This window comes from Heloderma suspectum, chromosome 17, assembly GCF_057233095.1.
Source record: "Heloderma suspectum isolate Gila_16-S chromosome 17, 16-S_ref, whole genome shotgun sequence".
Classification (NCBI taxonomy): domain Eukaryota; kingdom Metazoa; phylum Chordata; class Lepidosauria; order Squamata; family Helodermatidae; genus Heloderma; species Heloderma suspectum.
The window spans coordinates 21,880,006-21,892,817 of NC_139474.1; the positions used below are offsets into that span (position 1 = coordinate 21,880,006).

General features: G+C 48.4%; 1 long non-coding RNA gene across 1 annotated transcript; it reads right to left on the reverse strand.

Moving 5' to 3' along the window:
* Nucleotides 1-8,516: 8,516 nt before the first annotated feature.
* Nucleotides 8,517-12,388, reverse strand: LOC146334713 (uncharacterized). The gene is made up of 3 exons (XR_014786374.1): nucleotides 12,298-12,388; nucleotides 11,861-12,162; nucleotides 8,517-10,860 (listed from the first exon to the last, which is right to left on the reverse strand). It is a non-coding gene; the product is annotated as an uncharacterized LOC146334713 (long non-coding RNA).
* Nucleotides 12,389-12,812: the final 424 nt, after the last annotated feature.

The following is a 12,812-nucleotide window of genomic DNA, read 5'->3' on the forward strand; positions in this document are numbered from 1 at the left end:
ATAATAATAATAATAATAACAACAACATTGTTTATCTCTCTCTCTCTCACACACACATAATTTTCCTTAAACCTATTTTGTTTTGTTCTTTGTGAGTAGTTACGGATAGAACTGCTTTACTGGTCAAGCCTGGGGAAGCCAGATTCTGGCTGAACATCAGGAAAAACTTCCTGACTGTCAGAGCAATGCGACAGTGGAACCAGTGACCCAGGGAGGCGGTGGGCTCTCCCTCGCTGGAGGCATTGAGACGAGGCTGGATGGCCGCCTGTCAGGGATGCTCTGACTGGGATTCCTGCGTTGAGCAGGGGGTTGGACTCGAGGGTCTTGTCGGCCCCATCCAACCCTACTCTTCTGTGATTCTGTGATTCTGTGACTTGCACAGGCACAGCAGGGCTCCTCAACGGAGCTGTGGGTCCCCGGCATGAGCTGCCTCCGGCCGGTGTGGCCAGGGGGTGCAATGAGGCTGGAGTGGAGCTGCTGCCCTTTCGACAGCTGTGCAGAAGAGGTCATTCCAATCCAGCGGGCGTTTGTCCTCTGGCCTATTTAAAGCCGCTCAGACCAGCTGTCCAGCTAGCCCGGTAGGTCCCAGTGGGTTTTGAGCAGAGGAAGGATCCCTGCTCGCTGCTGGCTGAGCCCTTGAACTGGATCGAACCTGGGGCCTTGTGCAGGCTGGGCAGGGGCTCCCCGCCATTGCATTGGCCCCCCCAGACTGCACACAGCCATCAGCCTCCCTTCTGTCCTCGCCGGGAGGGCTGCCCCGGGCTCCTCGGCTTTGTCGGTGGTGGTATAATTATAGACATGACGACAGCAGCACTGAATTCCTAAAGCTGAGAGGCTGGCTGGGCTGAAGTGGGCTGGCGGGGATCCAGGTTGTCTCTTTGCAAAGGCCACTTTCCAGGAGCTCTGGAAACATTTACGCCTCCTTCACCAGGAAGCCGGAGGGACCCTTCTCGCCTGTAGAGGTGGATGCATCTGTCCAGGATGGTTTCCCTCCATTTCTTGATCTTATGTTCGGTTTCTCCCACCCTTTAAGAACTTTTATTAAAAAGTTTGCATGAAAATTCATACCCATTTGGTATGCATTTCTCCTAATGCAAGACTTTTGGTACACGTTGTTGCCTAACGTTTATTTGTTTATTTGATTTGATTTGTACCCTGCCTTTCTATAAAAAAAATGGCACTCAAAGCAGCTGACAGGGGCAATTAAAATGGATTGAAACAAAAAAATTTTTTTATTGACTTATTTATTTAAAATAAATAAATTTAAATTCAGGGATGAAGCCCTCCCAAGGCCGCGTACAACAATAAAGCACATGAAACTGATACAATATTAAAGCGATAAAACCACAATAAAACGTAAGAAAACAACAAAAACAGCAATAAAATCAGCAACAAAACAGCCACAACTGCAGTCATATCAGAAGGCCAGAGGAAAATAATACATTTTCAAGGCCTTTTCAAAAGCCTGCAATGATGGAGCACAGCGGACCCCTGATGGCAACTTATTCTCCTGTGTGGCCACCTAACTGCCCTTACAGGTGGGCAAAGGAGAAGGGCGTCTCTTGCAGAACTTAAAGTGCAGGCAGGTTGATATGGGTGAAGGCGGCCCTTCCAGTAATTTGGTCCCAAAGCATTTAAGGCTCTAAAAGTCAAAAACAGCACTTTAAATTGGGCTCAGAAACACACAGGTAGCCAGCGCAGCTGGCAAAGTATAGGTGTTTCATGATCAAATCACCTCCCCCCACCAACACTCAGGCGGCCATCTTCAAAGGCAGCCCCATGTACAGCACATTACAGTAGTCCAGCCTAGACGTCACTAGTGCATGGATAACTGAGGTGAGGTCCATCCTCTCCAGATAGGGACGATTTCCCCTAATATGGGGGGGGGGGTACTCTGTCGCCAAATTTGGAGAACTGTGAAATTTTGAAGGAATACCTAGTTTCAGTTTGCAAATTGGTTCAAAAGGGCGTAATTAGGCAAGCTCACATTACGACATGAATAGAACACATTCCTCCTCCCTCTCGACTTCCCTGGCTTTATTTAGCAAGTGAGTGGCTTTATGTGTTATTTTTCTTGCCCAGCTTGACCAAGTGGGAGTCCATTGTGCGGTTCCCTTGTGACCTATCTCAAGAGCCTTATCTCAGCCATTTCCTGCGGGGGCCTCCTCCCTCCCCCTTGCTTTAAAGTCCCTGGATGTCCAGATGAACCTTGAGATCGAAACAACTTTTGAACAAAAGGTGCTAAATTTATCAAGCAATGTTTATTTCTTCTAAGTTTTATACGCCAACTTTCACGACAAAAGCCCTCCCTAGGTGGTGTACGTAAGCAACAGAAAATATACATAAAACATCCCAATTACAATTAAATCCCATGGGTTGTCCCATAAGAAAACAATTGATTCAATAAACATCCATAGAATCGTAGAGTTGGAAGGTTCCTTGGAGATCATCTAGTCCAACCCCCTGCTCACTGCAGGCTCTGCACTGCAGGGTGCAGCTACAGCATCCCTGACAACATGGCTCTCCAGCCTCTGCTTAAATCCCTCCAGTGAAGGAGAACCTGCCAGTTCCCAAGACTGGCTGTTCCGCTGCTGAACAAATCTCACCGTTAGGAACTTTCTCCTAATATTTAAGCAAAAACGTTTCCCTTCCCATTCCTACCCCTTGGTTTGCATCCTGCCCATCCTGTTCTCAGCAAGTGAGAACAATTTTGCCCCATTTTCTGCATGGCAGCCTTTCTGATATCTGAAGGCTGCTCTCCTGTCTCCCCTCCATCTTCTCTTCTCCAGGCTAAACATACCCAGCTCTGGCAAGTCTAGCTGGTACTTAGTAATAATAATAATAACAACAACAACAACAACAACAACAATGATGATGATGATAATGATAATAATAATTCACAACCCACCCTTTTACTAAAAGTACCCGGAGCAGCATACAGCATAATCAGGCTGCACCTTAGCCATGTGGGTAAGAATAAAAAAGATCACACATAGGGATGTTGGATGAGCTCATTGGTACCCTGCCCCCCGCGGACTTTGGTCCATTTTCCATTGCAGAGTCCAACTCCATCTGCAACAAGTCAGGCCAGTTAGCGGATTTTCCGTGTTTTTTAATTTGTGCAAATTATGGCTTGACACACGCAAAAAATATGCAAAAGGTTCCCGGAGTCCGGGGAAACCCGCAGGTCAGCCAGCCAACACAAACCGAGTTGGGCCTGCTGCGGAACTCCATTGAGTCAAAAAAACACCCATTTCCCAATGACAGACATCCCTCATGACGCATTCCCCCTATTCATAGAACTAACCCCCAATGCACACCATGTTGGACTGTGGACTCGCAGGTTCTCAAGGACTGGCTTTCCCCAAAGTCATAAACAGGAAATCTTTAGAACAATCAACCCTTAAGCCCATTTCTTTTCAATCAGGGAACTGGGCTGGATCTCAACAGGAGCCAGCAAGAGCAGCCGTCAATGCAAGGCTCCACATCATTCCCAGGGATTCCTGAGGATCAGCTGTGGGGCCGCCGTGGGGTGGATGGGCTGGGAAAGCTCCCACCCAGGAGTGAATCCACACTCAAGGGTGCTAGGAACCAACCCAGTGTTTACTAGCAGCTGAGCACACACGGATCTTCCCTCTGCACGTGAAAATGCATGAAGGAAATATCTTTTCCCACATCAAGAGGCACTCTTTTCAAGCCTGGAATTAGTGCTGGAGAAAACGTTCCTCCGTTGTGTGTTGTGTGTTTCCCAAAGCAACAGTGCGTAGGAAGGAACTGCAGAGTCGTCATTCCTTGTGATTACAATGAACCACTGAAGTGAAATAAGAGAGCCGGTGTGGTGTGGTGGCCAAAGTGTTGGACTGGAACTCACGGGGTGATTTTGGGCCAGTTACAGACTCTCAGCCTAACCTACCTCGCAGGGTTGTTGCAAGGAGAGGAGTTGTTGTATGGAGAGGAGGACTCACAAGAGGAAAACAGGCAGGATACAAATGTTGTTGTTGTCGTTGTCGTCATCATCACAACACAGTATCTGCCACAGCCTGAGCAAGTCCACAATCTTTTGTGGAATCCCAAACAGCTGTCATGACTCCCAACTCTTGGCCCCTGTTAAAAGTGAATGTCTGGCAGCTGAAGGCATTTTTGAGCCACTGTCTAAGGCAGCTCCCCCAACCTGGTGCCCCCCAAAAGTACGGACGACAACTCCCATCTTTCCCAGCCAGCTTGGCCATCGCAGGGCATCTGGTCGGGGAAGGCAGCTCTAGGATATTTTGTCCAGTGCTGTAGCTGCAATGAGTTACCTGCCACAGCAACATCCACACGTCCCCTTTACATTTATTTAATGATAGTGTCTTTCTCTTTGGCACAAACACATTCTTAGCTATCCTTATCTCTTGTTGCTTGTCTGCTTCGAGTGCAGTAACTGCAGGAAAGGGGCTTATAAACCAACCTGCCTCGACTTGGCTTAAATAACGGGGGCCCGATTACTGCCTGGAAAAGCCTTCTGCAGCTCACTTAGAAACGGCCACCCCCCCCCCCCAGCATTCCAAACAGGAAGGCAAACAGGAACAAACAGCCCTTTGTGCCATAAATATTTTCAAGGAGCAGAAAGTACATCCAGGCCTCTCTCTGCCCCTGAAAAAGGCATTAAAAGGCAAACGTGGTTCCCAAACCAAGACTATTCTAGACAGTTCATTTCAGATGTTTTAGTTACTTAGTACTTCAGCCATGGGGGAAAAATGCCAGTTAGGGATTGTGTTTATTGAATGTTGCCTACAAAACCCTGTGTAGGAGGCTGCATCCCAGAATCCATTGCTTCCAACCACAGTGAAAAGATGAAGCATCAGCAACGTTTTGCCTCTCCAAGCTGCTGTGCTCGAGATGCACTGCAATATTGCTGAGCAAACACTGGAGCGCAAGGAGGCACCGCAAATACACTTCTTCATTTCCTCGTGGATAAATGATGGCGTTTTGTGCAGTCAGGCTGGCCCTGTGTTCTGTCCCCAGTGGTGGTTGCAACCCATGCAGGGGGTTCTAGGCAAGAGCTCAGGTTCTGGAAAGGGAAAGTTCAGTTTCCAGTAAGGCAAAGTCAAGCAAGGCAAAGTCCAGGCGAGAGCTGAGTGAAGTCCAGGTTCTAGGGTGGTGTCAGGAGCGCCCTAGCGGCCACTTTCAGTAGACTCCAGTAGCCAGCTCAAGACACAGACAAAAGGATTCTTGTCAAGGCTTAATCATTTTACAACTTAATGACTCTTTCAGATGCTGATCACCAGCGACTAAGCAAGGAACAGCAGAGCAGCCTATGCGCCGAGTAGGCAGTTGATCCCCGTTTGAAGGAGAGTCACTTGAAGACCCTGAACTTATGGGCTGGGGAGAGATCCTCCCTCTTTCCCTTGGGTCCACGGGAGGCGGCCGTTGCTTGTGCGCCAAACGGCCGCTACGCCTCCTTTCTGCGCCCTCCATCGCTCGTCGCTCTTTGCGTCTGCGTTGAGCGTCCAGCAAGCCCCCCTCCCGCACTTTCTCGCTGCTAGGATCACTGTCTATCTCAGAAATGCCGGCAGGAGGAATCTCTGCCAGCTGCTGTGCCTGTGAGGGATGAGCTGGCTCCTCTCCCACGGATTGCTGATCCTCCTCAGAATCAGAACTGCTCTGGTGCTATATCGGCTCAATTTCCACCCTGACAGGTGAACCCTGGCGAGTTCCGTGTGTTGTGCAGGTACATATGAGCTCAAATGTTGCTTCAGCAACAAACTACCCCAGGGGCCCAGACGGAGACTGAAATTAGGGATGGGGAAATCTGTCAGTTTCGCTTTCTCTTGCATTCAAACTTCTTAAAGTTCAAATTCTGTCTGTTCCGAATATGGAGAACTTTGTGGATTTTGGTACATTCTTATCCAAATGGAACTGAGGCAAAATTCTTACCCATCCGTCACCCTGAACAGGGCTTCAGCTCAGTCTGGCTGGCGAGCGCCACTTCCTCTGGGCAAGGCATCTGCCAGCCGAAGGGACCTTGTCCTCCTTCAGCCTCTGTGGGCGCCAATGGCCCGGGAGAGGCCGGGGCTCTGGCCGTGCAACCACTCCAGGCTGGGCTCTTGATGCTGCGGGGCTTTTGAGCAGGTGGAGTCATCTGGGTCCAGAGTTGGGAGCAATTCCTTCTCCTGCCCTGATGCCTCCTTCAAAGCCACAGCCTTGCCCCCCACCCCAAAGGGTGATGGCGCCCTGTCAGCTCGCCAAGGTTGCTGACCTTCAGAAAGGAAATACGCATTTTTTCAGCCTTTATGGAAATAGGGATGCCTGTGGAATTTAATATTTGCACATTCTTATATACAAAGCGACCTGATCCACACTGCCCTGGACTAAAGTTCAAATCAGAACATATTTACTCATTGATTTCACCTTTCCAGAGTGTTCCACCACAGTTCTCAACTCAAGAGATGAATCCAAATGCAGTTTAAAATGGATATTTTAGAGAAGTGCCTATTTTGAGAGAAATCTGTAAAAATGTACAATTTTAGGTGCTTATTGAAAAGTGATTTTTTTTGTATATTTGGGAAGGCTGTTCTGCAACTGGGGTACCACCACCGAAAAGGCCCTCTTCCTGGAAATTCTCCACCTCCCTTCATTTGCGGTATGTGTGTGTAGTGTACTAGGGATGGCAGAGAATTCTGCCACGGATCTCGGTGAGGCCGAATGCCAGTGCATTCGGCCCCCCGAACTCCGTGGCGGAATGGCCTGCCCCCCGCCCCCCCACGGATCCCCCCCCAGGACGAGACTTACCTGGGGCAGATCTTCCGGGTGGCGGCAGCGGCTCCGTCGGCGGCTCCAGCGGTGGTGGCTGCGGCGGCTGGTCTTCCGACTGGCTGCCGCCACCGCCATTTGCAGTCTTGTAAAAAAACCAACAAAATGACATGATAGGCTACGTAAAGATTTACGTAGCCTATCATGGCTGGGTTTAAAAAACAAACGAACCGCGTACGCAAATGGTGGCTACGGCCGCCGCCATTTGCGTTCCTTATTTTTGGCCGTCTTAGTCTACGTAAATATTTATGTAGACTATGACGGTGAAAATAAAGGGGAACGCAAATAGCGTAGCAGGCGCTATTTGCGTCCCTTTTTGATTCGCCATTTTAGCCTACGTAAAGATTTACGTAGGTTAAAACGGTGAATCAAAAAGGGACGCAAATAGCACCCACTACGCTATTTGCGTTCCCCTTTATTTCGCCGTCATAGTCTACGTAAATATTTACGTAGATTCAGATGGCCAAAACGTACGCGGTTCCCCCCCCCCAGAGCCCTCCGCAGCCAGAAATCTGGCTGCGGACAGCTCTGGCCTGGCTGGGCCTGGCCGGCTGCTCTGCGGAGCTGCCGCAGAGCACAGCCGGCCGTGGAGGATTCCGGGGGGTGGGACAGAACACCTCCCCCCCCCATCAACATAATCCGCGGAAAGGTAAGTGACTTTCGTACATCCCTGGTGTGTACATGGGTTTAGAATATTGATCGGTGCAAAGGGATCGGTGCCTTCTGAGATGCCTGCAGTGCACAGGACTAGTTAACTGTTTCACCCACGTATTTGAACCTCTGCGCCAGCAGCCGCTCGGAGCCTCTGGGAGGCCCCAACCTTGGGTGCAATGGCACAAGCGACCCCCTTGGCTCAAGCCCCAATCCCAGCTGCATTGCTGGCATAGCAGGAATTGCCACTTCCTGGAGGTTCATTTCAGATATGTTCATATGTTCATTCTCTCTCTCCGCCGTTTTTTTAAAAAGCCCATGGGCTGCTCCAAGATGCTATAGATTTACTTTTCAGTCACTAGGCGGCAGCCTTCCGATCCCAGGTGGCCTGGCTCTTCTAGTTCCTAGACTAATTTGCAGATATTTCACGAGGGATGGGGAGCTCTCTTTCAGTTTCTCTCCCTCCCTCTTTCTCTCTCTCACACACAGATGCTGCCACCACCCCCAGAAATTTAGGAGCTACTTTAAAAGGTAATATGAGGATGTAGCAAGTGATGTGATCTCCATTATTGAACTGACTCCAGGTCATGAAAATGCAAACTTTGGGGTTTCACATAGGGATGCTGGAGAAATTTGAGACAGACTAAAATGAGTTTGGATTTCCAAGAATCTGACCTGTGGAATCCGCTGCAGACTGGCCTCCTCTGTGAACGTCTGGATTTTTATTTTTTAAACTTTCCCAAAATTTCTGCAGGTTTATTCATAGGAAAGTTTCTGCGGAGACAGGTAAATATACATGGGGAAAAGTTGAATGGAATGGGGGACAATATGCTAAATGTTATGTACTAACGTAAATTATGTAAATTGCTGTGAACCCTCTTACGGAATTATTTGTGTATTTTTCCTCATAATGAAAGACAAAAATTCGAATCCGTCTGTGACCAGATGCTGGAACAAAGGGACTAAACAATCTGTGAAACACACACAGGATGGATTTCCCAAAATGTGGAGTTCCCCAGTTCCACAGAATGCTTCCTGGAAACCCTATTCCTCTTAACAAACATCCCCATATTCAGCATTGTATGTATGTATTTATTTTGTATTTATTATTTGCCCAATAACATACATTGTCTTGGTAGATTACAAACAGTTAAAAGAGTATACAGAGAGAGAGAGAGAGAGTTAAAAGAATACAACACATCAATTAACACAGGAATAGATAAGTATGAAGATACATAAAAGACTGTGGAACTCCTTGCCACAGGAGATGCTACAAAAGGGAAAGCATAACATGGTTCCAAAGGGGAGCTGGTAAAGCAAATCCATGAGGGAAATCTAGGATTTAAACTCAGCTGTTTAGGCTGGCCTGCCTGCCTGATTTAGTGCATTGTCAATAAATTGCTGTTGGGCCTGATAGGGCCTGAGAGGTACCTCTGTGTATAGCAGAAGCATACCTTGGAGTCTCAGAGGGAAGACGTCACCCGACACTTCTGTCCTGATGAATGTCCAGCCATGAATTAGCCTGCCCATCTCATAACTGAACTTGCTTTTGGATTGCCCCACGAGTGGTTCTTATGTTCCCCTAGACTTGGTTATTTGATGGACTTGGTTATCTGATGACTTCCACCTTCATGTGTAACCTGACTTCACTGAAAACATTTGGGTATGAGGCAAGAGGAAGGTTCTGTGTGCAGCATGAGATCTACGAGAGAACATGGCAGATTCCACTTGACATTTCTGTCCTGATAAATGTCCATCTACAAATTAGTCTGTCAATCTTGTAACTGAACTGGATTTTCTGGTTGTAGCAAGGAAAAGCCAGTGGATTCCCAAGTCTCTGTAAGCTGGCTTGTGTGGTAGGAAAATGCCACAGTGCTCTATTAATGCTCTATGCCTCACATTTACAGAGTTTAGATGTGTTAGAAATGGACACTGGGCAGGGCCTCCTCAGTTGTGGCACCCACCCTCTTGAACTGCTTGCCTGAGATAATGTGCCTGCCTGGCAGCCCCAAGAGTCCATGGCTTTTGCAGACAGCTACATTTTTACTCCTGAGGAATTAACTCGCAACACAGATCACATATTTATGGATGGTGCTGTTTAGCACAATTTGATTGTTCTTGGGATCAGTGATTTGTTTCTAAATGACAGGATGCATTTCATTTAGCTATGGATTTATTTTAAGCATTTATAAGCCACCATTCAGCAAAGTTCCCAGGGCAGCTTACGCAGACGGAATATAAGAACAAGTTTTAAAATGAGGCTGCACTTTATTTATATGTCCTCGGCGCTGTAGCTTTTCTACGTCTCTACACTGACCACATAACTCAAGATTGCCGCAGACGGTGAGGAGATGCCACCAGATACGTTTCAGAACAACACTAACTCTTTGCAGAGGGTTGCTGGGGTGCAAGTTTCACACTGTGGCTCTCTGGCATGCAGTGTGCAGGAAAACATTCATACCACATCTGACATTTATAACACAGCTGCAATAACAATACCCAATACCTTCTACTTCTGAGGAGGGGAAGAGTGCCCAGCGGAGGACTCCTGGGCACACAAAACTCTAAGCCAGCACAGCTTTGTCTCCCAGCCTGCCCTTCATAGAAGAGTAGGGTTGGAAGGGGCCTATAAGACCATCAGGTCCAACCCCCATGAAATGTACCTTTCCCATTTCTTCCGTGGACTGTCACAGGATTCTTCAAATGGAGAAAGGAACTTAACTTTGAAGCACGCGTGCACGTGCGTGTGCGTGTGTCTGTGTGAAGAATTCAGCTTGTTGAGAATTGTTTTCATTTATTTTTAAAAAGCAAGTTCCTAGACCATTTGGTTACAAAGATATGCTTGGAGTGCATAAGGGTAACGCCTGAGAGTGTCTCCAATGATGGAAGGGTTTTTAGAATAATATTACAGAGGATACACTCCTGCTGTGCTCCATGAGGGATAAGAAACATCTGGCCCATCAGCCTCATCTGGCCAGCAGAGGTTCTCCACCTGGCCCACTGACTCTCCTTAGATTCCTCCAGGGGGTGGAGGTTGGCCTCCAAGCCCTCCCCCCTGGAGGAATCCCCACTGTTCGGATTCCCCATTGTGTGCCACTCAGCTTCCTGGGGGGGGGGCACCCATTGTTATCTTCTGTCACAGATGGGAGATCTGGTGCCAGAGACTTGGCTGGTCCTCCTCGTGGCACGGCCCAAGTCCATTCATACACCATCCTGATGGGAACGACGTGCGAATGAGGCACCCCTTCCTGCACTGCTTGCTGGTCTGTGGTGCTCCGTTCAGATTTTCTTTGGGGTACGTGATCCAAGAGGCGGGCTGATTCCCTGCTTCCCAGGACGTTGGCTGGTTCCTCATTTTGTTGAGCGACATCTTGTGTCAATATCGTGGCACCCACTTTAACGGAGGTGCTCCATTTCCTAGAACCCGATACAGAAATTGAGAGATACAGTAACCAGGGGCTCCGCCTAATGTTTTGCACAACCTGCACCAGCTTTTCCTGGTTAAATAAAAAAGGGGGTGCAAACACACCCCACTATCTTAGGAAATGGGAGAGAGGGTAAAAGACACTGTGAGAAATACAAGCGTTCCACTGCTAGTTCCCGCAAACACTTGACACACATTTTCACGACAAGAGCACCATTCACACTTCCCTCCCTTTGCCCCCTGGCCTGTTCCAGCCAGGTGCAGAGACTTCTAACAAAAAATGCTGTGACGCCTTCCAAACACCTGCATAGTGCCGGTTCTGCTCTTTTCTTTCCAGGATGGTCAAGGAGGTGGCAGCTGCTATCTGTGCCAAGAGTCCCACCAAGACAATAATGAATCTAAGGCTCCACCAAGAGAGATGGACGTCTGCTCCTGCAGAGACAACGGAGGGGACGGGTCTTTAGGGGAGGGAGGTAAGGTGGGCTCAGATGGCAGGAGGGTGGGCAAAGTGAAGCAGATCGGAAACACCTGTTGCTTATCCGAGGACCTCCTGCAGCTGCCCCCAGGCCCAGCCTGCCTCTGACCTGTTGCCCCCTTTGATAGCAGACTTCTGGTTTACTTATAAACTTCCATATGTGTGGATGTTTGGGCACTGGGCCAGCATCTTAGAGGGGAAAACTCTCCTCCCAGACAGTCTAGATTGGAGAACTGCTTTTCTACTCTGCACGCTTTTTGCTACGAGCACCCTTTCCTGGAGATCGTTCACCCCATAAATCTTTGGCTTCAGTAACCCAGGTTTCCTCTCTTTTACAGCTTTGAACAGGAGAGTCACTCTCAGGTGCTACTCCAAGGGTGGGCAACTTCCAGAACTCCAGACGTTGGACTGCAGTTCCCGTCAAGCCAGCATGACCAATGGGGAGGGATGACGGGAGCTGCAGCCTGACAACATCTGGAGGCCCACAGGTTAACTTCCCTTGTTCTAATCAGACTCACCCTCCATCTGGCAGATGCTGAGCAGGTCGAAGGAGCAGCTCTTCTGATCCACAGGATTGCTGATCAGGCAGGAGAAGGCGGAATCTGAGGAGCTGGGCTGCCATGACAAGCGGAGAGCCGTGCCATTGGTGGAAAGCTGGTACCAGTCTGAACCTTCATCTATGTCCATGAGGGGGTTCCCTGTTTTCCAGGATATGTTAAATCCCCCCTCTCCAGACACGTGGCACTGCAGGGTCACATTGCAGCCATCTCTGGAGCCTTGGAGGCTAGCAGGAGGAGAAGCCGTGGCTCCAGAACCGGCTCTGTTAAAAAATAATCATCATCTCAGGACCGTTGTGCCCTGTGGCTGACAGCTACTATGCAGAAGAAATGGTGAAGCTCCTTCTCCATGCTTGACTTCACCACAAACAGACAGGGATGGTGCAATAATGACTTACCCTAGACTGTGAGTATGAATGTGTGTTCTTGATACTGTGCTGTAGAAAATCGCACATGAGCCTTATATACTCCGCTGTCCTCCCTCTGCAGTTCTTTGATCCTCAGTGTGGTCTCATTGGCCATTTCTAGCCGTGGCCCAAACCTGTCATTTTTGTTCAGCCTCCCCAGTTTTCCACCACTAAATTCTTCAAGACGAAATGCCAAGCTGTTTTTCTCTTGGAAATCCCATTCAATTCGAGCCACTGTTTTTGCTGGGGGTGGATTGACAGGAAGCAAGATGGATCCTCCCAGGATCCCATTCTCCGGAATGTGGAAAGGCTTCTGTGATGATGGATTACTTAAAACACCTTTTTAAAGGAGTAGAGAGAAAGACAAGGTAGAAAACAAACTAAAGGACAAAGATAGATAGATAGATAGATAGATAGATATTTAAAAACCATTACAATCCCTCTTTGATTCCATTATGAAAGGTTCATGGGTTTAAGTGTTGAATTCAAAATTCTTCTTACAAGTC